The following is a 24,981-nucleotide window of genomic DNA, read 5'->3' as shown; positions in this document are numbered from 1 at the left end:
GCTATGGTGAATAAACACTCTCTACTCAACCTTTCTTACTTCTGAAACCCACTTTCCATAGGAAACCACTTGTAATGTCTTAGATTTACCTCCACATTTCTATATATCACACTATCTACTAATTGTTGATTTTACACTTTTTTCCATTGTTTGTTGACTTCTTTTTTATTAAATTCATTAGGGTGACATTGGTTAATAAAATTAGGTTTCAAGTGTACTATTCTATGATATTTGATCTGTGTAATGCACTGTGTGCCCACCACCCAAATTCAAACCATCTTCTGTCACTATATATTTGATCCCCTTAGTATTTTTTAAAAATGAAGGTTTGACTCTTTTACATGACCCTGAAACACACACACACACACACACACACACACACACACAATTTTCTCTCTCCCTATCATGCTGAAATAGTTACATTGCACTTCTTGTATTATAAGCCAATATTCAGTAGTCTGGCTACATAAATAGTATTCACAGTTAATCCTTTTAGTATTCTAAACATTGCCTTCCCTATATAACCCTTTGCTTTCTCTGGAAATAACCATTGCCTCACTTTTTGTTTTTGTTGTCTATTTAGCCTTTGATCTTTTTATTAATACCTTATTGCGTGATTTCTAGCATAACCATAAATCTCTTCTTGATGTACTTCAATCATATCAAGTAGCCTGTCAGTTTTAATTTTTTTATATATATATTTTATTGATTTCTTACAGAGAGGAAGGGAGAGGGATAGAGAGTTAGAAACATCGATGAGAGAGAAACATCGATCAGCTGCCTCCTGCACACTCCCCACTGGGTATGTGCCCGCAACCAAGGTACATGCCCTTGACCGGAATTGAACCTGGGACCCTTCAGTCCGCAGGCTGACGTTCTATCCACTGAGCCAAACCCGGCCAAGGAGTTTTAATTTTTTTAAAAAAAAAATCTAGAGCCTTCTGTCCTCCTTCCACTTGGACTGGTTGCCTACCACATACCTGTCATTCTAACACTTCACTATTATCCTGGGAATTCCCTTCTTCCTTCTTTGTTGAAACACGGAGATGAGAATGTAGATTAAGTGGCAACTCTACAGCCATGAAACAACAAGCATTCCACAAAGCCCATCAAGCCAAGGAAGGCAGAATGAGAAGAAAAAGAAAGCTTTGTCCCCGATATCACTGTTAACCTACCTTATCTACTCTAGGTTATCTTCCCCAGATATCTTGTTGCTTGAAATAAAGAATCCCTTTTTTTAGCTACTATAGTTGTTACTTGTAGAAAATTGCATCCCAGACATGATAGACCCAGTGAGATTAAGTGACTTGTCCTCGTTCATACAACTAGCAAGTCAATGGCAAAAACAGAATTTAATCTGCATAGGTCACACAAAATATGTGACTATTGTTACTATTTACTATGCAGTGGGCAATGTGCTGAAAATTGTATATTTCCTACCCTGTGAGGTAGGAATTGTCTCCGTTTTATAGAAAGAGATTGAATACCTTGCTCAAATTCTTACAGTTAAGCACTGCGGTTAGAATTTTAACATCAGTATGTCACCTAGGTCTATGTTATAAAAACTCCATAATATATTGTCTTTCACTCCATGGTTCAGTGTTGCTGCATCCAGAGAGGCATCATAGAGTCATAATAATTTTGGACTTTTGTCCCTGACATTTGTGGCAGGCGATCTCTACCGTGGCCCTCAGTGAGCCCTGGATCCTGGTATTCATGCCCTGGGAAGTCTCTTCCCTTTGTGTGTAGGTGGACATAGTGGCTTGTTGTAACAAAGAGTGATGGGAATCTCTGCCACTCAGGTAACAAAAGACTGTGTCTTCCATCTCGCTGCTTCTCCCTGTGTTGCCATCTTGCTGGCTGTCTCTGATGATGCATGCTACCATGTTAGAAGCTATCCTATGAAGAGGGACATGGGACAGAGAATCAAGGAAGACCTCTGGCCAATAGCCAGTGAGGAGCTGAGACCTTCAGTGCAGCAGCCCAGGAGGAATGGATTCTTGACAACAATCACCCGAGTGAGCTTGGAAGCGGGTCCACACCCCCCCACCCCCACCCCGTCAAGGCTTAGGATGGAAACAGGCCTCAGCTAAGTCATGCCCCGATTTCTGACTCACCAAAGCTGTGAGAGAGTAAATGTGAATTGGTCTGAGTCACTAATTTGGGGGGTAGGTACTTAGTTAAACACCAGTAGACAATGCAGCAATGTTCTTACATGTACTCATCTGTGGGGCTTAGGAAATCCACAGGAAAACAACCAACATGACTGTGGACTTGGGGGTGCTGAAGGGCTTTCCATCAAGCTGATCCCTAAGCAGTCAGAATAAAATGTTTGCAATAATCCATTTTTTTAAAACATGAAATCTGTACACTTCCTAGTTAGATGATGTGTTTGGCTGAAGGACTTCCAACAAATAAGATTTCACATCATTCGAGGAATATTTTTTAAGTCATTAGAGACAGAAATAGACTTTTGCATTCAATGATGACTTAGGGCTGTCCTGAATATTCAATCATAAAGCTGTTTGTCCATAGCAAAGTAATTAGCATGGAGCAGTGATATTCTCAGTGTAATTGTTTCCAGAATGTGTCTGATTTATTTCCTGTTGACACAAAGTGTCTTGGACTCTTTCTAATTTCTTTTCATGGGATGTTTGGAGATACATCATTTCATAACCAGGAAATTAAAGAGAGGCCAATGACAGGTAAATGGCTTTACTAAATGCTCTCGAGCTCCTCCAAAGATTTCAGCCTGCAGGGAAGATGAGTGATTGTTGATTCCTAAACAATAGCTTACTTAACATCACTGGTTTTTATTCCAACCTAATGAATTGAGAGAGATGCCCTAAGCAATAACCACTTGCATACTTCACAAATCCTAATGACTACATTTGGGCATTTTATTACTCCCCCCCCCCCCCCCCGAAAACACCCACACAGATATGGGGACGGGGAGATGTGTCTATATATGAAATATTTATCTATATAAAGATAGAAATATATCAGGAAAAGATAGGTATATAAAATTCACTTGAACGTGTGAGGGCTGCTGATTATAGCAGTTTATCTCAGAAAGTCAAGGGCCTAGAATTGTTGAAAACTTTGCTTCACTTACGTCAAGACAGAGAAGGTGGGAGGGTCTGGGACTTGGTAGTTGCTCACACAAGCGAGACCCAGCGGCCCAGGCGAGTGGTCTCCACATTTAGTTCTAGAAAAGACTGCACTAGGTGTTAAAAAATGCCTCAGCTGCCCCGTGGCCTGCTTGCTAAGAGACCCATATTCGCACTTTGACCTTGTCATTCAGTTTGAAGGTTTATTTTTCCCTTATGGGTTTGCAGAAAGTGGATATTATAATCGCACCAGAACGTTTCTTAACATGCATCACCAGAGATGGTGCTTATGCTCTGAGGCATTAGCTCTCTCTGACCCCGATGTGCCACATCTGATGCCCCTCCCCACCAGGAAATTCTGAGGTTGGGGCTTTGATGAGATGACATGCAGAGCGATAGCTCTGAGCCCTGCCATCCAGCTGCTACTTTGTTGGGGTCACATTTACAGTTTCTGCAGAACTGCAAGGCTGTCACTCAAAATGATGCATGGCCGTTAATTCATTGGTCAGAGCAAGCGTGGGGGCGTGGCCGGGACCAGGCTGAGGTGTCAGGGAGGGTGAAAATTCATGGAGCAGAAAAGATGCAGGACTTTAAAATAAGCCAAATGGAAAGTGTAACCAACTGTCAACGTGTCAAACTATTTCTGTGCGTTCACTGTTGTGCCAAACCCTTTCGATATATTATTGCATTTAACTTCCCATTGACCCTGTGAGACAGTGGCTACCTGATGTTTCTCTCTAAGTATCTACTCATACTTGAGAAGGCTCAAGTTCAAGGAGGTGAAGTGACTTGGTCAGGCCAGAGCTCCTAGGTGAAAGAGCCTGGATTTGAACCCAGAAATGTACCAGTGTCTGAAGCCACACTGGGCTGCCTTCTAACATTGTTGGCTCAGAGGGTGAGAAAGAGGCTCAGACAGCAGGAAACCACCCAGAAAAATGAGTAAGGGAGGGAAAGCGAAGCCCAGTGAGGACCCTGAGCCATTACATGTGGCCATGGCTTTACCAGGAGCATCAGGGTCCAGGGGTCCAGACTCCACTCAGCGGACAGGGATTATGAGGAAAGCGAGTGTGTCTCAAAGAAGGAACAGACGAGGGCATTATTTAATTCATTTGGTCATTCATTCATTCATTCATTTATTCATTAATGCATTCATTCAACATATATTTGTTAAGCACTTGTTGTGTGCCAGGCACTGTATCAGGCACTAGATCTATAGTGATGAATAAGAGAGCCAAGAAAAGTTTCCTGCTCTAACAAGTGTAGGTTCTAGTACAAGAGTTATGTAGATAGATAGATCTTTTTTAACAGATGACTTCAAATGACATTATGAACTATGAAAACAATTAAACAGATAACAACATAGGTCTATTGGAGTAGCATGTAATGGGGATGGGGGCGTGCAATGAAAAGTGTCATTGAGCTGAAAGAGAAAGAGGATGCTAGAGTCTGAGGTGAAAAATGTGCATTCCCAGGCAGGAGCAGCAAGTGCTAAGGTCCTGAGGTGGGGGCAGGCTTGGCATGCTGAGGTACATAAGAAGGTTGGTCCAGTTGAAGTACAACGAGGAAGAGAGAGGCAGAAAAAGACAAGTGATGAGAAGGCAGTGGAGGGTTTAAGCAGGAGACTAACAGGATTCAGCAGGGCCTGGAGGCTGGGCGCAGCAGTGAGAGCATGCAGCCAGTGCTGTGAGGCGGGACACTGGCTGGAGAGTGCAAGGTCAGGGCCAGGTGGGGAATGGCTGAGTGGCCATGTGGGAGCAACACGGTGGTTCGGGGTCAGGTCTTGGGATCTGCACCCTAATGCAGTGCCTCAATGCTCACTAATTCAACATTTCCATTGACACTCAGTCCTGGGTTCAGGGATGCAGTTTATCCATAGAGTTGATATTCTTGTGGAATAGAGAAACTTAACAACTAAATTAGATTGTTATACTTAACTAGAGGCCCGGTGCACGGATTCGTGCACCAGTGGGGTCCCTCAGCCTGGCTTGTGCCCTCTCGCAATCCGGGATCCCTCAGGGGGATGTCGGACTGCCAGTTTCGGGCCGATCAGTCTGACATCCCCCGGGGGGATGTAGTAGTGTGAGAAACAGCAGGCGGCCAGGGAAGTTCCCAAGCCCGGGCAGGGTGCTGTGCCACTCCCGCTCATCCCGGCCCTGCCGCACCTGCCCCCGCTGCTCAGTAATGCTGCCCGGAGGCGGGAGAGGCTCGAGCCACCACAGCTGTTCTTGCCAGCCATGAGCCTGGTACCTGTCGGTTATCTGGGCGGCACTCCTACTGTGGGAGTGCACTGACCACCAGAGGGAAGCTCCTACATTGAGTATCTGTCCCTGGTGGTCAGTGCGCATCATAGTGACCGGTCGACCAGTCATTTGGTCGCTTAGGCTTTTATATAGATAGATAGATAATAGTGCTTTGAGATAGAGTGGCCAGGGACTAGGCTTCTTTAGATCAGGGAAGGCCCCCTGGAAGAGGTGACTCCTGAAAGAACCAGTTCATTGAGGTAACGTTAAGAACACTGTAGGCACAGAGGACAGCCTGGCCCAAGGCTCAGACACAGGAAACACTGTGCCATGTTCGGGGAAAAGGAACACAGGCAGGGCGCCTAGAGCTTAGTCAGCAGAGGGGAGATGGATAAAACCAAAGGCTGGTGGGAGCAGCTCATGTCACTGGGACCAGAGCTTGAAATTTATCCTAAAGCATATGAGAGTTTTCTTTAGACAAAACGCGCAATTCACTTTTTTATGTTTTAAAAAATAATAATAATTAAATGTGAACTGTGTATTTGCTATTGAGCAAACATTTTGTCTATGTCATTACTCTGTGCCAGAAACTGTTGTAAGCATTGTAGTTACCTTAGAACCGCAGTTCTCAACCTGTGGGTCGCAACGTCTTTGGTGGTGGAATGACCCTTTCACAGGGGTCGCCTAAGACCACCCTGCATATCAGATATTTACATTACGATTCATAACAGTAGCAACATTACAGTTATGAAGTAGCAACGAAAATAATTTTATGGTTGGGTCACAACATGAGGAACTGTATTTAAAGGGCCAGAAGGTTGAGAACCACTGCCTTAGAGCTTTTACTCCTCAAAACAACTCTTAGAGCTAGATAGCCTTTTCCTCACTTTGCAAATGAGAAAACTGCAGAACAGAGAGGTCCAGTAAGTTACCAAAGATCACACAGCTCATAAACAGCTTAGCCTGGATCAGAACCTAGACATCTGACTCTAGAGTCCCTGCTTTAGTACATCTTGCTAGGCTGATGCTCTTTGATACTCAAATGATCCAAAGGCAGGAGGTCACAGGGAGACATGAAGACCAAGGACATGGGTGAGGTCAGCATCTGGGATCACCCTGAACACAGAGCAAACAGGGTCATTCTTCACTTTCCCCCTCTTCTATGTATTCCTTTGTAAGTGTTTATTGAGCATTTCCTATGCACCAGACACCATATTAGATGTTAAAGATCCATGGAAAGCAAAAATAGACAGAGATCTTCCTTTGTGGGCTTTCCGTCTGCTGGCAGGACACAGACATTAAATCAGCACAAAATAATATGAAACTAAAACAATAAGTGCCATAGGGGAGAGGTAGCTGCTGCTTCAAGAGCAGAATATGGGCAAAGTCAGCTTGAAAGAGTAAAACTCAGGGATATGTTATCCATTTGGGGGGCCTTTGGTTTAGAAGGTGCTTTTTGCTCTCAGTTCTTGAGCAAGGTTAGGAGAGAGCAGTGGAAAAGGAGAGGAAGGATGGTTAATGGGGAAGTATACCAGGCTCCTCAAGGTGACTCTGGGCTGTAGACCTAAAGGTGAGCAACAAACCACGTCTCTCATCACCCTCCTTGGTTTCCCAGGTCTGCTCAGTCCAGCAGATAAGCCTGAGTCACATACGCATGTCCTGTGGTCTCTCCCTGGAGAATCTGGTTCTTCCCCACGGGGTCACATTAGGAACTCGAGCGGGAGAAGGAGCTAGGCTCTCCCAGGGCTGTTGCCCCTCATTGAGGTCTTGGCATTTCAGCATGAACCAGAATTACAGGCAAAGAATGAACTCAAGGGAGCAGGGTGGTGGGTGGAAAAAGCCAGCAGAGCTCTGGAGTCTGACCAACCTGGAGCCTGCCTTTGTTTGGGTTCCGCCAGAAGCAGAGCCAGAGGCAGGGATTCAGGGGCCGGTAGTGTATCTGGGAGGCGACTGCAGGAAACACAGGTAGGTGCGTGGGGATGCAAGAAAGAGAAGGTAGACAATAGAGGGTGCGTTTCCAAGTCAGTTACCATTGACGGGAACTAACTCCTGTGAGCGTAATCCTGTTGGAGAATCCAGCGGGGAACACGTACTTCAGGGGTGAAGAGATGGGGCATTTACCCAGCAATGACCATCAGTCATTGGATGAAGGTGGCTCCCTGGGGCTGTTAATTCCACAGACTTTCCCACCTGTCCTGTTTATGGGCAGAGAAAGCTCAGGTGGGCAGAAGGAGCTACAGAGAGTCACAGGCACAGGCAGATGTAAATTAGGCCGCAAGCCTGGATAAGGTAAACCCCAGTGGACACGGGCATGTTATCAACAGCAGCCTCTATATCACCTAACTTCGCGGGGCCTGTTTCCATATCCATACAAGGATGTGGAATAATAATACCTAAATCTCCTAGGACTAGAGTCCAGTAGAAAGGATGATTTCTAAGAAAGGCTGCTGTTTCCAGCGCATTTACAGCACAGTAAAGGTGCCATAAGTATCTGTTGAATGAATGAACGCATGCGGTTGGATGCTGGAACCAGCTTGTTCTGGCTCAGAAGAGCAGATTGTTCAATGTTCAGGAATTTTGCAAGCCAGTTGCTAAACTGTTGATAGCTCAAAACCAGCCAGGGTGGGCATCTTTACACACGACAAAATCAACAAACACTGCAAATCAGGCTTCGGGTTTTTCTCTTTTCCCTGAGAGCCGTTTTACCAGCATGCCACTGAAGATATGTGAAAGAATTTGGCCTCGTCTCAAACATATAGGAGGTGTTCTAAAACATGCATTTTCTTTCTCCCATTGAAATCGAGGTGGGCGTTCAAAAAGCCACACGTTTCCCTGGGTTTTGCTTCTCATTTCTGGTTGCCAACCATTGTTCCTCCAAGTAGGCCACACGCTACCTATAATTTTTTATTCATTTAAGGAAATAAAAGGGAGAGAGATAAAGTAAACATAATGAAATGTTGGCTCTGGGGTGATGAATACAAGGGAGTTTATTATTCCCTGCAATTTTCTGAACATGTAAAGTCTTTCATAATAAAACAAAAGGAGCCAGAAAAACTAAAGACGCTACTTGGCTTCAGTCCCAACGCCATGGACCCCTGGGAGTAGAGAAGTGAGGGTTCCAACAGCCACACACTGAGAAACAGCTGGAAGACCACGAGTGCCAGCTATCCGGGCTGGGTCCAGGGCAAAGCTGCCATTCAGCCTGCATCCGCCTGCAAAGCCAAGCCCCTCAGTTCCAACGGGACCTCTGTATCATCCATAATCACAGGTAAAGGGGTAGAAACGATAATTAACCCATATTCCATACACCATGTCGCCAAAGAGCACATATGATTACTTCCCTCACTACTAGTTCATCATTAGGCATTGATTACACTGATGAAATCCTCTGTTGCTTGGTCCCTCTTGTTTCTAGAATTATGCAGGGTATGGCTGAAGGCACTTCTTTTCCTCTCATGGACCATGTCCCATAGAACTTTTTGAAACAATAAATTCTTAATACCAAAAAGTTTGCCTCTAAGTATATTTTTTTGGAATCACTTTTCTATTTCTCCACTGCAGGGTCATGAAGACGACCTCAGGCATCACTGAATTCAACCCTCCTCAAATCCCTGCATCCCTGTTCTGAGTCTCTGACAGTGGGGCACAGGCACGTGCTGCGGGAATCCCTTTAACTTCGATGCACTGGCCTGTGGTCAGCTGCCCGGACGGGTCACCTCCTCCTCCTGCCCGGTATCACTGTGTCCTCTTAGTGTGGTGTCTTCCACTTGGCCTCAAGGGACACATTTTCTTGGCCCTTCACTCTTGGAGTGAACATTCCCCCAGATGTTCTCTTAGTCATCGTGTCCTTCACAGAACTGGTATGTATCCTGAACAGAGCCGGTATAATGGGACCACTGAGGGGACACTAGAACTATCACTTCTATTGCTTTTATGCTTTTAGCTGGTTGCCAGAAGAACCGACTCTGTGATCAGAGGGTTGAAACTTTCAGTCCTATAGACCTGACCGGCCAGACCTGACCTGGCTGTTCCTGATTTAAATCCCTCTGTAGTAAATTGGTTATCTAGTAAGTAAAGTGAGCCACTGTAGCAAAGTAATCAAACCCACAAGGGGGTCATGGGAACCAGTCAGTCAGAGGCACAGGTAGCAACCTGGACTTGCAATTGGCATCCTGAGTTGCAGAGCTGTTGAAACCTTCCATATGTAGCCAGTTGGTCAAGCGCAGGTAACAACCTGGGCTTAAGGCTGGCACCGGAAGTGGGGGTAATGATGGGGAGAGGTCTTGTAGGACTGAACCCTTAACCTGAAGCTTTCTCCTGGTAGGTATCAGAATTGAGTTGAATTCTTGGATACTCTACTGGTGTCTGGAGAATTGTTTGTTATTTATGTGGGAACACCCACCCCATTAGAATTGGGGTTTCAAACACCATAAAGACCTTCCTAATCATGCGTTTCCAAATATGTTTGAAAATTGCCAGTAGCAAAGGCAGTATTTATTTCTACCTTTACTTGGTAATTCAATTTTTCTTTGAGCTTAGAGTCAGAATTCTATACTAACTGATGTATTGGACCTCTGTGGTCTTTGCCTGCCCAGCGTCCACTCCCTCTTCTTCTGGTAAAGCACTCCAGCTATGTTTTGGAGAGTTGCTCCCCCGCAATAGAGTCATCTTGATGGGACTGTTACTCAAGGTGATCTCCCTGGGGGAGACATCAGGGGCTCTCTCCTGGGAATATGAGCCTTGGGCATGGAGACGGAGATGCAGGCCAAGGCCGGGAGGAGCTGATGCCTCCCCAGGAGAGGAGCCGGGGCTGTCTTTCTACTTGTGCTGTCAACCCAGGCCCTCAGAGCCACCATCTCCAACCCTCCTTCTTTGCCTTTATATTTTCCCTTCCAATGAATCTCTTTAGCCAGAGTCAGTTTCTGTTTCTTTGACAACAAAGAACCCAAAATAACACATTGTCAAATAAGCCACAGAATTCTCTGTTTAAGAAAAGGCCAACGATGGCAAAAAGCCATGGCACCGTTCATCTGTTTACTCATTGGATTATTAATTCCTTAACCCACTCATCCAAACACCATTCAGTAAGTTCCTAGCGTGCACCAGAGACCTGACACCCCTTCGAAGACAACAGCCTGTCTTGGGAAGAGCTTCACTTGCACTGAGTATCAGCAGCATCTAATATGTATGCGCTACTTTATCCAGAGGATTATCGACAGAAACTTCATTAAGAGCGTTCCTTGAAATCAGATATCCTTTGAAAGTAAAGAACTTCCCACCCCCAAGAAGGGGGAAAAAAACAAAACCCTCTGGATATTCTGCTTTAACTTCAGCATATACATAAAATTTAATCCAAAAACATATTCTCTTTTACAAATGGTGAAATAACTATTATAACAGACATGGTTAGTCTTCCGATGTCTACTTAGGTATTTCTAATTGGAAAGCACCTTCAAATGGAGTACTATCAGAAAGCAATATGGTCTTTCCATACCTCGCTTAGCATTACGACTAACATTTATCCAGTCAGTCCAGGCTTATTATGCACTTTGGGAGCCTTTTCTGACAGGGCTCTATTTTAGTTATACCTGTGTATTTGCCACCTGGGATTAAATTACTACTAGCATCATATTTTTTTCTGAGGGTGTAAATTAATTTCTTTTTTACGATGCCTGCTTTAGCACAGTCCCTATCTCTTATGCATAATAATGTTGTTTAAACTTAAAATGTTTCCCATAGCTTAGGTAGACTGGGTGGATGTGGGCATTTCAGAATTACCGTGAGCAGACCCGGGTCCTGGACCTGCCTCCGCCTTAATTTTCTCCTTTCCTGCTTCCTCACATCCAACCTATTCTTATTCCAACGTGAGCCACCATAATGCTGCCTAAGGGTGTTCCTGCCTCTCATCCTGCTCCCTTTGAATCCATTCTAATCAGTGCATTCGTTCTAAGATTCAAGTTTGATCATTGTCACCCTAAACCAGTGATGGCGAACCTATGACACACGTGTCAGAGGTGACACGCGAACTCATGTTTTTGGTTGATTTTTCTTTGTTAAATGGCATTTAAATATATAAAATAAATAAAAAAATATAAGTCTTTGTTTTACTATGGTTGTAAATACCAAAAAATTTCTATATGTGACACGGCACCAGAGTTAAGTTAGGGTTTTCAAAATGCTGACACGCCGAGCTCAAAAGGTTCGCCATCACTGCCCTAAACCCTGTCAGGCGCCTCCCATTGCCCCAAGAATACAGCCCAAATCTGTATCAAAGGAGATAATGTCATTGAGAAGTGGCCTCTGCTTACCTCTCTGTTCCCCTTAAGGCAAGTCACCCTCTAGTTTTGTTGAACCACTGCATGTACTTTTCTATATATTCTCTGGCAGGCGGTCCTTTGCATAAAACTGCCCCAGGCTCCACCCTTTTGTTAACCACCCACTACTTGCTCTTTGCTATCCGAATTAGGAGTCATTTCATGCAGGAAGCCTTTGCGGACCTTTCTTCGTAACTCTCACCGAGAAAGGATGATGTCCCTTCTCTGTGGCCCATGTGCTTCCCACAGTCACGCATCACACTTTGCTGTCACCATTGGCTGATTTTATCTCCACTCTAAGCTCATTAAGGAAAGGAACTATGCTTTCTTTGATTCTGCTTTTATGGTTCAGAAGTTGACAGACATTTGGCTCTCAGTAAATGTTTATTGAATAAATTAAGATTAGTTTGCCTTTAATCAGCCTAGGGTCTTTGGCATATTTAATATCCAAAATGGCAGCCTAGTGAGAACATTACATGAAAAATAAATGACCTAGAAAGGATAGACACAATTTATTCTCAGGCTTCCAGGAAAGGGACGAAGCTCGGACACCACTACAGCCATCTATTTCAAAAACTATTAGAAAACGTAAGTAGTGTTCTGTTTTTAAAACAGCGACCTGCTTTCTTTCCGATAAGCACAATGGAACCCATTTCTAATTCTGAAAATAAGGAAAAAGAACAAATTTCTTTCCAAGTGAATAGCCAAGAATTTTCTGTGGAGGTAGTTTTAGCCGCCATAATTTGACCCAGAGTGTGTCTGAGCCCTGGGATAATATATCACATTACAATAGGTTTGTGCTTTCAGAGTATTGTGAGGCAGAGCTAAATTTATGGCACCGCAATAAGATAATACAGATTTCAAAGACTATTTCCTGGGTATGGATTTCAGTAACTACAAACAAAATAGGGTTTTTTCCCCTTTATTTCAGTTTACCTTCCCAAATAACTCACAGAGAATTGCTCTAAGATATAATCATCTCCATCATCTCAGGGACTATTAAGAACGAGTACATTCCTGACACCATTCGGAATGGAGGCCCAGATTTAAGGACATTGCAAGTTGCACAGAACTAATTCTGGTTCCTTCAGGGGACACATCCCTTTGGGGTCTGAGTCACACAGCCTCACACACAGCTCTTTCCAAGCACCTGAATGGCTAGTCTCGGAATCTCAGTTCATTTAGCGGCATAGAAACCTCATTAGATGCTGCGTACTCAGAAGGTCAACAATTCCTCACATTGAAAAGAGAAAAAAGAGAAACCCTCCAGCAAAACAACTGAAAAACAGTGTAAATGTAAGTAAATGAAAAAAATACAAGAAAATCCCGGCTGGAAGCAGATACGTGGGGAAACAACAACAAAAGCACAAAGGGAAATTATCTATCTTCATCATGGCCCAAAAGCTGGTCTCCGATTAACCAATGTTTTGATTAACTAGAGATGTATCCCCGATTCAGTTTTCAAATAAATATGATATATAAGCATAACTCAAGGTAATTGACTTTCTCTGGTGATTCAGGGCATGGGAGGAACTCAGAGAAACCCAACAAGCCACATTATTCCTTCATTCCTATTTTGTTTTCCGCCTGAGATCAGGTTTCTGCAAAAGCTCTGCCACCAGGAGCCTTGGGAAGTCAACTGCCCTGGGCCCCGATGCTGCCACTGAACAGTGAGCGATGGGGGATCTGCGCGTATCCTAGTTTTAAGCAAATGTAATCTATTTTTATGGCTAATTCAGGGCATGGGAGGAACTCAGAGAAACCCAACAAGCCACATTATTCCTTCATTCCTATTTTGTTTTCCGCCTGAGATCAGGTTTCTGCAAAAGCTCTGCCACCAGGAGCCTTGGGAAGTCAACTGCCCTGGGCCTCGCTGCTGCCACTGAACAGTGAGCGATGGGGGATCTGCGCGTATCCTAGTTTTAAGCAAATGTAATCTATTTTTATGGCTGGAAAGTTATATCAACACAGGGAAAACCATTTTTGGTTTCTGCAACCACAGTTATTACTTTTTCTTTTTGTTAATTTATTTTTATTGATTTCAGAGAGGAAGGGAGAGAGAGATAGAAACATCAATGATGACAGAGAATCACTGATTGGCTGCCTCTTGCATGCCCCACACTGGGGATCAAGTCCCCAACCCGGGAGTGTACCCCAACCAGGAATCAAACCGTAACTTCCTGGTTCATAGGTTGATGCTCAACCACTGAGCGACACCTCCTGGGCAGTTATTTCTTTTCTACATGGACAGTGCTAAGGACTTCTACCACTGCTGAATTTCTTAGCTGAGTTGTTAGAAAATCAGATTTGGAAGACAATTTGCTTTATCGTTGGATCAATTAATTCAGAGTATCATTTTGTGCTTTTTAGTGTGTTGCATTTTTCAGGTATTTTCTCAAATACAGTCATGTTAATACATTTTTGTGGTTGTCTTTAAGATTAACATTCTGATACTAAGATTCCACAGTGGATACAATGGGCAAAAGATATTTCACAAAGTGAAAAAGTCCAGCAATTAAGGAGTATACAAATACTAAGTGTGTTTTTTATCCAAGAGAGGGTTGTAATATCCATCAAACACCATTTCAAGTGGGGTAACATATTTATTATCAGCCACCGAAACCCAACCTTTTTCTAACATTTTCCATATCAATGAGCACTCCCAGGGATTGTTCCCATTTAGGAGGTTGTCATTACACTTTATCATCCTCCATATCAACAAATATTATTAGGGACACATGAATTAAATATCCCAGGCATTTAATGCATTTATTTACACATCCCATGAGTGAATTTATGCATATTGTTCCGCTTGCATTCATGTTTCCTCAAGCATTAAAAAGCCTTACACCGCATGCTTTTCATGGTTTGACAGGTGTCAGCCTGGCTCTACTCAAGTGCATGGATAGGTCAACCTATAAAGACAACAAGGTGAGCTAAAAAAAAACTTAGCCATTTCCATATGACTGCACTAATCACTCCGATTGTACTTTTGCTGAAACATCTCTCCCTTAGAGAACGCCAGCATCTCATGTCCTCAGTGGCCAGGATAGCAGGACATGCTCCCTCTATGACACACCAAACCCAGTTACCCATGAACTTGCCATTCAGTTTGCATGTCCTTTCAAATCTGTGGATGATTTCTTCAAAATGGGCCACTAAAAAAGGGACACAAAATAAGCAGCAATTTCACAAAACAGGTAAGTATCTAAATCACTGAGAGCTCTTTGCCTTGTGGAAAGGTTGACATATGATTGTCAACTGATTTTTACTTGTTGAGTGGGTTGAAACCCTGTAAGGCAAAAATCATCTTAGCACCTGAGATGTTTTTGAAGCAACACATTAGGGCCACATTTCACCAAATATAAAAGGAGAACACTGAACAATTACTGTTTCTAACTGAATTTCTAGGGAATCCTCTGAACAGATTAGGCCACTTGATTGCCCCAGTAAGTAGAGACTAAAGCTGGCAATTTAAAAACAGCTAATGTTTTATCAATAGTAGATATTGTTGCCCTGACCAGTTTGGCTCAGTGGATAGAGTGTCAGCCTGCAGACTGAAAGGTCCCAGGTTCAATTCCGGTCAAAGGCATGTACCTTGGTTGCAGGCACATCCCCAGTAGGAGGTGTGCAGGAAGCAGCTGATCGATGTTTCTCTCTCATTGATGTTTCTGACTCTCTATCCCTTTCCCTTCTCTATTAAAAAAAATCAATAAAGATATATTAAAAAAAAGTCACTTTGGTGCAAAAAAGTAATTACTGCCCTGACTGGTTTGGCTCAGTGGATAGAGCATTGGACTGTGGACTGAAGGGTCCCAGATTCAATTCCAGTCAAGGACATGTACCTTCCTCTCTGTAAAAAATCAATAAAATATTTTAAAAAATAGTAGATATTGTTGAGCACTGCGAAGACAATCTGAATTTCTACATTAAAATAAAATCTCTGCCTGGCTGGTGTGGCTCAGTTGGTTGAGCATCATCCCATGCATCAGGAGGCCTCCGGTTCAATTCGCAGTCAGGGAACATGCCAGGGTTGCAGACTGGATCCCCAGTAAGGGGCAATCAGGAGGCAATCAATGTTTCTCACTCATCAATGTTTCTACCTCTCTCTCCCTCCCCCTTCCTCTTTCTGAAATCAATAAAAACATATTTAAAAAAATAATAAAATATCAGTGGAGAGAAAAAAATCAAAATGAATACAGTTTACCTGTCAGTGGAGATGAGATACTTTGGGAAATAGTTAAGAGGTTTACTAAATCTATTAGATAGAAGTTGACCATAAAGGTTTGGGGAAAGACCTGAAAATACACAGCAAAGAAGGAAGAGAAGTGTGCAGAACGATTGGGAGGTATTTTTCTAGTATTTTTTTAAAAATACACCATCAGGAATTTCTAGTGATTATTCTCTGAAACTAAGCTTACGCACAGCCCACTTTGATGTCCTAATGTCTCATTTCCTAATGACACTGAGTAGATGAATTTCTAAAAAGCTCCTTTATAGATCAAACACATAGGGGGCATGTGACACCAAAAGACAGATCTGGAGGGAAATAGACTTGTATCCACGGCAACCAGAGTAATCAACCAGCACATTTTCTGAGTTGGGAATAAGAAAGAATCAAAACATTACTAAGGTGGTGGGGGGCAGTATTCTTTCCTAGCTCTCTATGGGGTGAGTGATGATGGAAAAGAGTAGGTTTTGATGGATCTGTGTTGGGTGAGAGAGTCCAAAGTCGTGTAACAAAGCTAATGTAGGATTTTAGCACATTAGGCAGCCCACACTCCCCACCTCTAAAAGGCACAGTCACATTTGATGTGTCTTTTCAAACAAGAGGAGAATGTTCAAATTGTAAAGCCTCAATGCAATTAAGAGAAGAATAATTCTTGGCAAAGGTGATGCTCTGTTGAAACCAGAGAGAAGGTGAATGCTGGTATTCTAGAATAATTCTTGGCAAAGGTGATGCTCTGTTGAAACCAGAGAGAAGGTGAATGCTGGTATTCTTGTACCCATTCCTTTACACACACACATACACACACACACACACACACACACACCCTTAGGCACCTACAGCAATGGGACAATCCATCCAATCAGGATGGTGGCTGCCTATATGAGAAAATGACCAGAAGTTGACCAGCAAGCCAAAGAGAACTTTCTAGAGAGAATACAAGTTCTCTGTGTAAGTATTTAGAAGCCTGGCACCCTCCCCTGGCATTCTCCTCTAGACCACCAGAGCATGCTCTCCCCTTCCCCAACATCAATGCCCTCTGCAACATGGAACCCTATGCACATGGGACTCTATGCAAGCCGACAGCTGTGGCTTTCAAACATTACCATGCATAATAATCACTGAGGAAGTCTCATATATTTAGACCCTTGAGTCTCAACCCCAGTGGTTCTAATTCAGTAGGTCTGAGGTAGAATCTAAGAATCTGCATTTTCACTGCAGGGAATTCTTGAACCTCAATCTGACAAACACTGGCCTAAAGAAACCATTCTTCCTTCTTGGAAAGATGCCCACTTGGGAAGTCCAGATAATATGAGGCAGAATCTACTCCCAGTCTTGGAAGGAATAGAAGAAGGAAGACAAGCATTTGCTTTCATCAACAAAATACAATTAATATATGGAATAAGGGTTACATTTTCAGTCATGACATTTGCATCACCTCCAGCTTATCCTGGGAAAACTGGACATCTCCTAGAATGAATTACTGTGAATGTCCATGAGAGGTCTTGGTCTGATGAAATGGTGAGGGAAATGAATGGGATTTGGGGAATCATATTGGTCTTCAGAAAGCCATTCCCAGTAGAAAGTGTTCACACATATAGTGGCCAAGTGGACTGTTTTCCTTTACAGTTCCTTATAGAATGAAATTATCTTTGGAGATGGGGCTGAATTCTAAACTAAGCATCTTGTGATAATCATGAATGACCATCTGAGATAAGGAGAATATCATAATACTTGAAAGATGAGATACTGTTTTCACTCCATTACCAATCATACAGAATGGACTTTGTATAAATCTTACCTTCTCATTATTTGATTTCTACTTTAATTGCTTTAAGGAAACCTGTGACTATCCAACCTGTTTCTAGAGGAAAAATATTAAATAATGTTATGTGACTTTTATACCTCTAAGGCAGACAGATATGCAGCAGTTAAATTATTGAAAGTCAGTAAGATTTTAACTCACATGTTCATGTTTCTAAATACTCTAGGATAGTTGGTTATTTAGCTGAATTTTATGGCAAAATATGAATATCCACCCTTCAATACAGTAATCAGTTTTGTTACACCTGACTTTTCCATATGACAGACTTGACTCTCTGACTTCTGGAGCTCTGTGAAGAGACAGAGAAATGCACAAGGACCCTTTAAAAACTGTGAGTTCTTTAAACACAACAGATTATTCCTCTCTCTCTCTCTTTGCTGAGTTCATTATTGCTGCCCTCTGCTCCGGGCAGTGTTATTCTGAGTGTCTTAGACTTTGAACTTCTAGAAAATTAAAATTGGGCCTTAGCCTAGCATTCTACCTTAAAAGGCTCATAAGAAATATGCCCTAATGATCACAATGCTCCAGACTGGCTTCCATTCCACGGCTCTGACCTACACAAGTAAGTTTGCCCCTCCAGCCAGGGATTTGAGGACAAATAAATAACAACCATCCACTTCAACATCAGTGAAATGTCTCACTTTGCTGTTTTCTGCTGCTTCCTAGGTTTAACCATAAAGGTGGCCTGATCTCGCTAGTTCATTTACAAGGCTTACTACCGATAGACTAGCTGACATTTTTCAAAGTGCATTTATACTTCTTTTTCACTTACTCTAAAGGATTGCACTAAGGAAGCTAGAAAAGGAAACATTAATTACAATGGAAATAGAGGAAACAGAGCCAATGGCATACCTTGTATAAGCTAGCAATGGTAGAACCGGATCTAGAACTCATCTTGGCCCCCTACAAGCCGTGGCCAAGTCTTATTCTCCCACTAGATTGTGTTCTGTTATGGAAGTTCCTTGTCCCCAAGACATTATTAGGCATTTATTGAGCATCTACTACGTAGCAGACACTTATTTAGCTGTGCAGGTCAAGATCTCTTCAAGTTTTCAACTTCCCCTGTTTGAGAGGGCCACGGTATCCTCATCTGTATATAGAGAGGGTGGGTTTTCTCTATGGTTTCTTTCTAGCCGGGGCCAACCCTACAGTTTGTTTTTAATATACATCAAGATGGAGGAAGATACAAGTTACTCAGGTCATAATCACAAGGTTTACCTAACTGATTCCCATTTTTATTTTTCAGAAAAGTTAAAGACCCAGCATCCCGCCTGTTTCTGGTGGGTTAACAACTTCTGCATTATGTGAAACACGGAATTGCCTAAAGATATATCATAATAAAGGCTGTAATCACCACAGGGTGCATGCTTGTACTGACCATTGGTCATGCTGCTGCCTTGAAATCATTTATTTCTCTTAGCCACCATGTTACTACCCAGGTCTGTACTTGTTTTATTACATAAATCAGTACTCTAAATAGGGGAAAGATCAGATGCCATTAATTGCAATTATCCTCTGAGACAACCTCCTACCAAAAAAGGAAGAAAAAAACCCAACATAAAATCAGATATAGTCTAGTCTCTATCTGGTCCTTGTCTTTAAATCATTTCAAGGAGAAATTGTTCTGACATATTGCAATTCTGATGTCACAACCATTTGCATATAACAGGAAAAATGAAAGCATTTTTTCAATAATTGCCAAAAAATGAAAGCCCGTCCCCTCAATATATGCTGCAATGTAGTTTTGGATCCAGAGGATAGCTTGTACTTCTTAGAAGGTTTGATACCTATGCTGTCGAACATCCTTTACTTTGCCAACTGCTCTTATGGTTTCCCTCTCAATAGATCCTCAACCCAAGGAGTGAACTGGGACAAGTTGCAGATGAGGAAGGTTCAGTATTTACATAGGACCATCATGAATGGTCTGAGGTCTTATGTCACAGAGAGAGAGAAATTAGACTCCTACCTCCGTGGTTCAGGGGTCTTTACCTTCAGCAGCACCCTGGTTTTACCTAGTGTAGGGCGGGTGTGACACAGCTCATCCTTGGGCTCTGACTCAGTGTTCTTCCTTGGTGACCACTCCTACCTTTCCTCTCTCCTGGGGTCACCCCATCAGCCACTGGTTCATGCCATGGAGCTGGGCCATTGGCAAGATCTGAGTAAGATGTTAGGACCCTCAGCAATGCCAAGGTTATCATACACACTTTAACTTAACCAATGACAATCCAAATACTCAGCCAGAAAAGGGCATGACAGCGTCCAAGACCATCCTTGCTTCTCCTAGAGAGGCTACTTGAACTCTTTCTTTTGCCTATTAAAACTTTTCCACTGAAATTTTGAGGTGTCACCCTGCTTTGTAGATAACCTAAGCATGTACCCTTGGGGGTCTCAAGAGGGGCCACTGGGAAGTGAGTGGTAAAGAATGCACACACACACCCATCCCCAGTGCCCACAGCAGGGCCTCTGCCAAACCCCAGTTCCCTGCAGGGCGTGTTGTCAGGTCTCTGAGGAAAGCATCCAGGAATAAAGGCCTAATAAACTACCTGCTTCCCTCAGGGGCCCGGCTGTCACTTTGGTTTCCTGCCACCAAGGCAAGAAGCCCGGGCTGTCTTCTAACCGAGTCAGAATCATTTAGCTCCTGAATAATCCTGTCCCAGCCAGTGACACGCTCTACTAGGATCACTCAAAGTTAATATAGGTAGAAGTTTAAGAACCTGATGGGATCCAAACATAGCTCCTTTGCTGGGGATGGCGGGGATGGCGGTGGTGGCAGAGAGAGGAGTCACGGGCCCAATAACTTGATAATAAATACACCCCTCAAATTGCTGTGGGAGGGTGAAATTCACATTGTGTCCATTAACTCAGGAATGAGTTCCTGCCATTGGCAAGTGAGTGCTAAGGGGGACAATTTGCATTTCCAAGGGAGGTGTCTGGAGTCAGAGACAGGATTTAAATTCCATATCAAACTTCGTTGGCAGCTGTGTATTACCCTGTCCCAAGTCTTCCATTAGACACTTAGCTATGAATCCATGTCCCTGGCAGTCCCCGTGAGGTGGAGGGGAGGCAGAGTAACAGATCACCTGTGGCGCCCGGTGCTCCTGGCTCTGATTGGCTCATCTAGACATGCAAACCATACGTGTGTTTTGGGTGGCAGCCAGCCATAACGGCCCAGTTATGTTTAAATTCAAAGTACATACTTTAACAGAAATTATTCATGGTTTACAATGGAAGAAAGCCAGGGTGACAGCTCACCACTTTCTTTGTAAATAAGCAAATATAAATGAGATCTGATGCATATTTTAAGCAGCAATGGTGTCACCGCTGAAACAATACTTTATCCTCAGTTATGCTTCATCGGAAACAATAGAACGGGGAATGAGTCATTAGCCTCTGCCCCTTGAAAAGAGCTGATTGTGTGATATTGATTCCAAAGACCCACCTGTGTTAAAGCCCAGAGCTGCCGTCTGAAGCCACCAGGAGGCCCGCCTTGCCAGAAGAACTGTCCTTGCAGGCCTCGTGTCAGCTGCCTCCGTGGACTGACCGGGCACCTGTTGGAATGCAAGGATTTTACATTTTAGAACAGGGAAGCAGTGCTTATAACCTCATTGCATGTTGGTCAAGGGCGAGGTCTTGTGACTTTGGAAAGAAAGGAGAGCGTTTGGGATGCTGCCTGACCCTCCCGGTGCACACCTGTGCCCATGCTTTTACCAGCACGACTCCTTCCACCTCCTTCTCTCAGCCCTCCCCCAACATGTGCACGTCTGCAGGCTCAACCACCCTGGGTTCTGGGATTAAGCCCAGAAAGGAGGAAAGAGTTGGCCAACCTTGTGCTCTGAAAGGTAGCCCTTCCTCCGCTGCCCTCTTCACTCAGAGTACACGGTGAACTGAGAGCGTCAGAGAGATGGAAAGGGCCTGGGCCCCTGCAAAGCCAAGTGGACAAGAACGTCCACTTCCTTGTACTTCTGGACGAAAAAGGGTCGCATGCTCACCTGACTAACTCAGGGAAAGCCTGTGTGGCAGCCTTGCAAACTCAAGAGACCCAAAGTATCCACAAAGGATGGTCTGAAATCAAAAACCTTTCATTAAAAAGCCGTTTATAGTGGGTAGTCATGTCCTAGGCCAGCATCTTCCCTGACAAAGGTCCATTTCGATCTTTACTGAGCCTCTTGTCTTTTTGCATCTAAGATAACATACCCGTGAAATGTCAAGGTAACTTATAACTTCCCTTTTTCTGCACCCCTCAGGGCACAACCAAATGCACCTGGGTGCCAGGACAGAGACCACAAATTCCTTCATTGTTATTCTTATCATGTTAATTGTTGACTGTTGACTACCCTGTACCTCCTCCCTAATCTATCACCAATGGATTTCATGTAACCCACTTACATCTCCTCCTTTGATTGTAATGTATGAAACAAGGTAAAAAACCATCATTCTCTAGAGCAGTGGTTCTCAACCCTCCTAATGCTGAGACCCTTTAATACAGTTCCTCATGTTGTGGTGACCCCCAACCATAAAATTATTTTCGTTGCTACTTCATAACTGTAATTTTGCTACTGTTATGAATAATAATGTAAATATCTGATATGCAGGATGTATTTCCATTGTTACAAATTGAACATAATTAAAGCATAGTGATTAATCACAAAAACAATATGTAATTACATATGTGTTTTCCAATGGTCTTAGGCGACCCCTGTGAAAGGGTCGTTTGACCCCCAAAGGGGTCTCGACCCACAGGTTGAGAACCGCTGCTCTAGAGCATTAGATAGTTGAGACTCTGCTTCCCAGCAACTGTTGGCAGTTCGGCTCAGATAAACTCACAAAACATACTGAAATTTACCTGCACACAAAGCAAACCTGTCCTGTGATAACTGGCTGAGATGGGGCATTTATTAGTCGCTAACAAAGTATAAAATATTCCACCCCTCTTTCCCCTGGACCCCCACCAGACACCATCATTTAGCCAGCGGGACATGTGTGCTGTCATTTCAAATGCCAATCCTACCCTTTAAACTCTTCCTCAATCATTAGTCTTCCTTTTATTTGGGGCAGCTCTCCACCGCCCATTGACATATGGGCTGTCCCTTCCCTGTGTGACTAGGCTAGTAAGAAATGAAATGAATCAAAGCTCCTGGCTGGGCCCCAGCCAAGGCTGCAAGTCCAGCCAGTCTTCATGGAGGGAGCAATTTACTGAGTCTCTAAATTAAAATATTCACTTTGGGACACATGACATCCTAGGATTGCCTGACCTCTCCCTGCAGCTCAGAGGTGGTGACATCAGAATGCAGCAGGCGGGGTGAGTGCATCTGTTCTGTAATGAAGGTCCTCCTCGCCCTCCAGGGAACGGTGCCAAAGCTTTGACTTGAGACACGGGGCAGATAAAATGTTAATTGCAATCATGTAGGAGGAGGTACAAGGTAAGAGCCGCTCGGCTCACCTTGCTCAGTCGGATTTCAAGAAGGCAGCGTCTGGGTTGATGGCTCTATTAGCATTCTGACTGTGCCTCCCAAGTCTGTAATGTTTGCAGATCTCTCTCCCCAAACACAGGGTTAAGGAGAAGAGAAAAGGTGCTCTGTAGATAAATAACAATGGGGCTCCCAGATTGTTATTATGGGATTGGAGGGTGTTATACATTCAGATTCACTATTATGCTTTCCACATTAAGCCTGATTGGGCTGAAGGCTTATTACCTAATTCTGTGGAGCACAGAGCACCAAAAGGCGTATGTTCTCTTAAAATAGGTTCCCTACAAAAATGTCCATACAAATCACCCAAAAATGTCTGGGTGATTTGTGAGCATTTTGCCCCTTAGTGCACCAACAGGTTTGGAGGAACTGGCTGGTGCCAGCCTGAAAGGCAGCTCTCCCAGCCCGTTCACCTGGGGGAGAACCCCCTGGCTCTTCCCATACCCACCCAGTACCATTTCCTGTCCATAAAACAGGATGTCGAATACATATGGCATTGGAGGAGACACTCTAGCTCCACTATGTCACATCTAGCTAATCAATCTCAGCACTGCTTCTTAGCCAAGTTCTCTGACAGCCATGAAGTGACCAAGGTTAATAAGAGATGAAACCATTGTTCATTCACGTACCAGATGCTGTATTGATTTTTCTGCTAAAAACTCCCTGAAGTTACCCCACCAGCCCCTATCTCCTGCCTGATCCACAGGCTCTCCTCTCCCCCTAGTCAGCTCAGGAAGTAAGCTGATCTGGGCTCAACCCACCTCACTAGCTATTGGTCCTTGGAGAGGTCACCTGACCTTCCCAATCCTCTGTTGTGTTATGTATAAATATGGGAGATAATGAAATCTTCCTCACAGTGTGATTGGGAGGATTAAATAAGATAACACGAAAACGGCGATGCCTGGCATATAGTAGATGCTCAATAAACATGGATTCCTTTTACTTCCCAGCATGAAAACCATCAAGACACCACTCAGGGACAAAGAGAATTCGCTCTTAGTTTTAATTTTATTTTATTCCCCCATCATGTTATATCTGTCTATTGCATAAGGAATATAGACTTCATGACATATTCCACAGTTAGAAACATGATTAACAGTAGTGGTAAAACTAGAGAAGCATATATGCAAACATATTTTTCAAAATATTGATTTTTGTTCCCAACAATGTTGGCAGAGGAAGTTGGTATAAACTAAAGGGTCATCATACATTGCTAAAAGTATGTTAAAAGCTCCTGCATTTTTTATAGAAATGAAGAGGTGAGGATGGAGGGGCTGGAATCTTTGGCATGTTTTAGTTTCCAGATGCTGCCCTGGGGCCAGGGGGTGGAGGGGGGGGGCTGAGCGATAAAGAAGATAAGCCTGTTGTTTTCCTAGAACAATAGCTGGACCTTAGAGCAGTGGTCAGCAAACTGCGGCTCGAGAGCCACATGCGGCTCTTTGGCCCTTTGAGTTTGGCTCTTCCACAAAATACCACATGCAGGCGCGCACGTACAGTGCGATTGAAACTTCGTGGCCCATGCGCAGAAGTCGGTATTTTGTGGAAGAGCCACACTCAAGGGGCCAAAGAGCCGCATGTGGCTCGCGAGCCGCAGTTTGCCGACCACTGCCTTAGAGCCTGCAGAAGTGACACTAAGTGAAGTAGGCTCTCAAAGCCCAGCTGTGAAATGAGAAGAGAAGCCGCAAGCCCACAGGCCTGGCTCTCCAAGGAGTTTAACACAGCAAGGCTGGAATCCTTCAACAGATGATGTCAGCAGCCCTCAACCAATGAAAACTTCCCAGCACCAAGGAGGGTGG

Source organism: Myotis lucifugus, unplaced genomic scaffold, assembly GCF_000147115.1.
Source record: "Myotis lucifugus unplaced genomic scaffold, Myoluc2.0 scaffold_8, whole genome shotgun sequence".
NCBI lineage: Eukaryota > Metazoa > Chordata > Mammalia > Chiroptera > Vespertilionidae > Myotis > Myotis lucifugus.
This window is presented reverse-complemented; position numbering follows the sequence as displayed.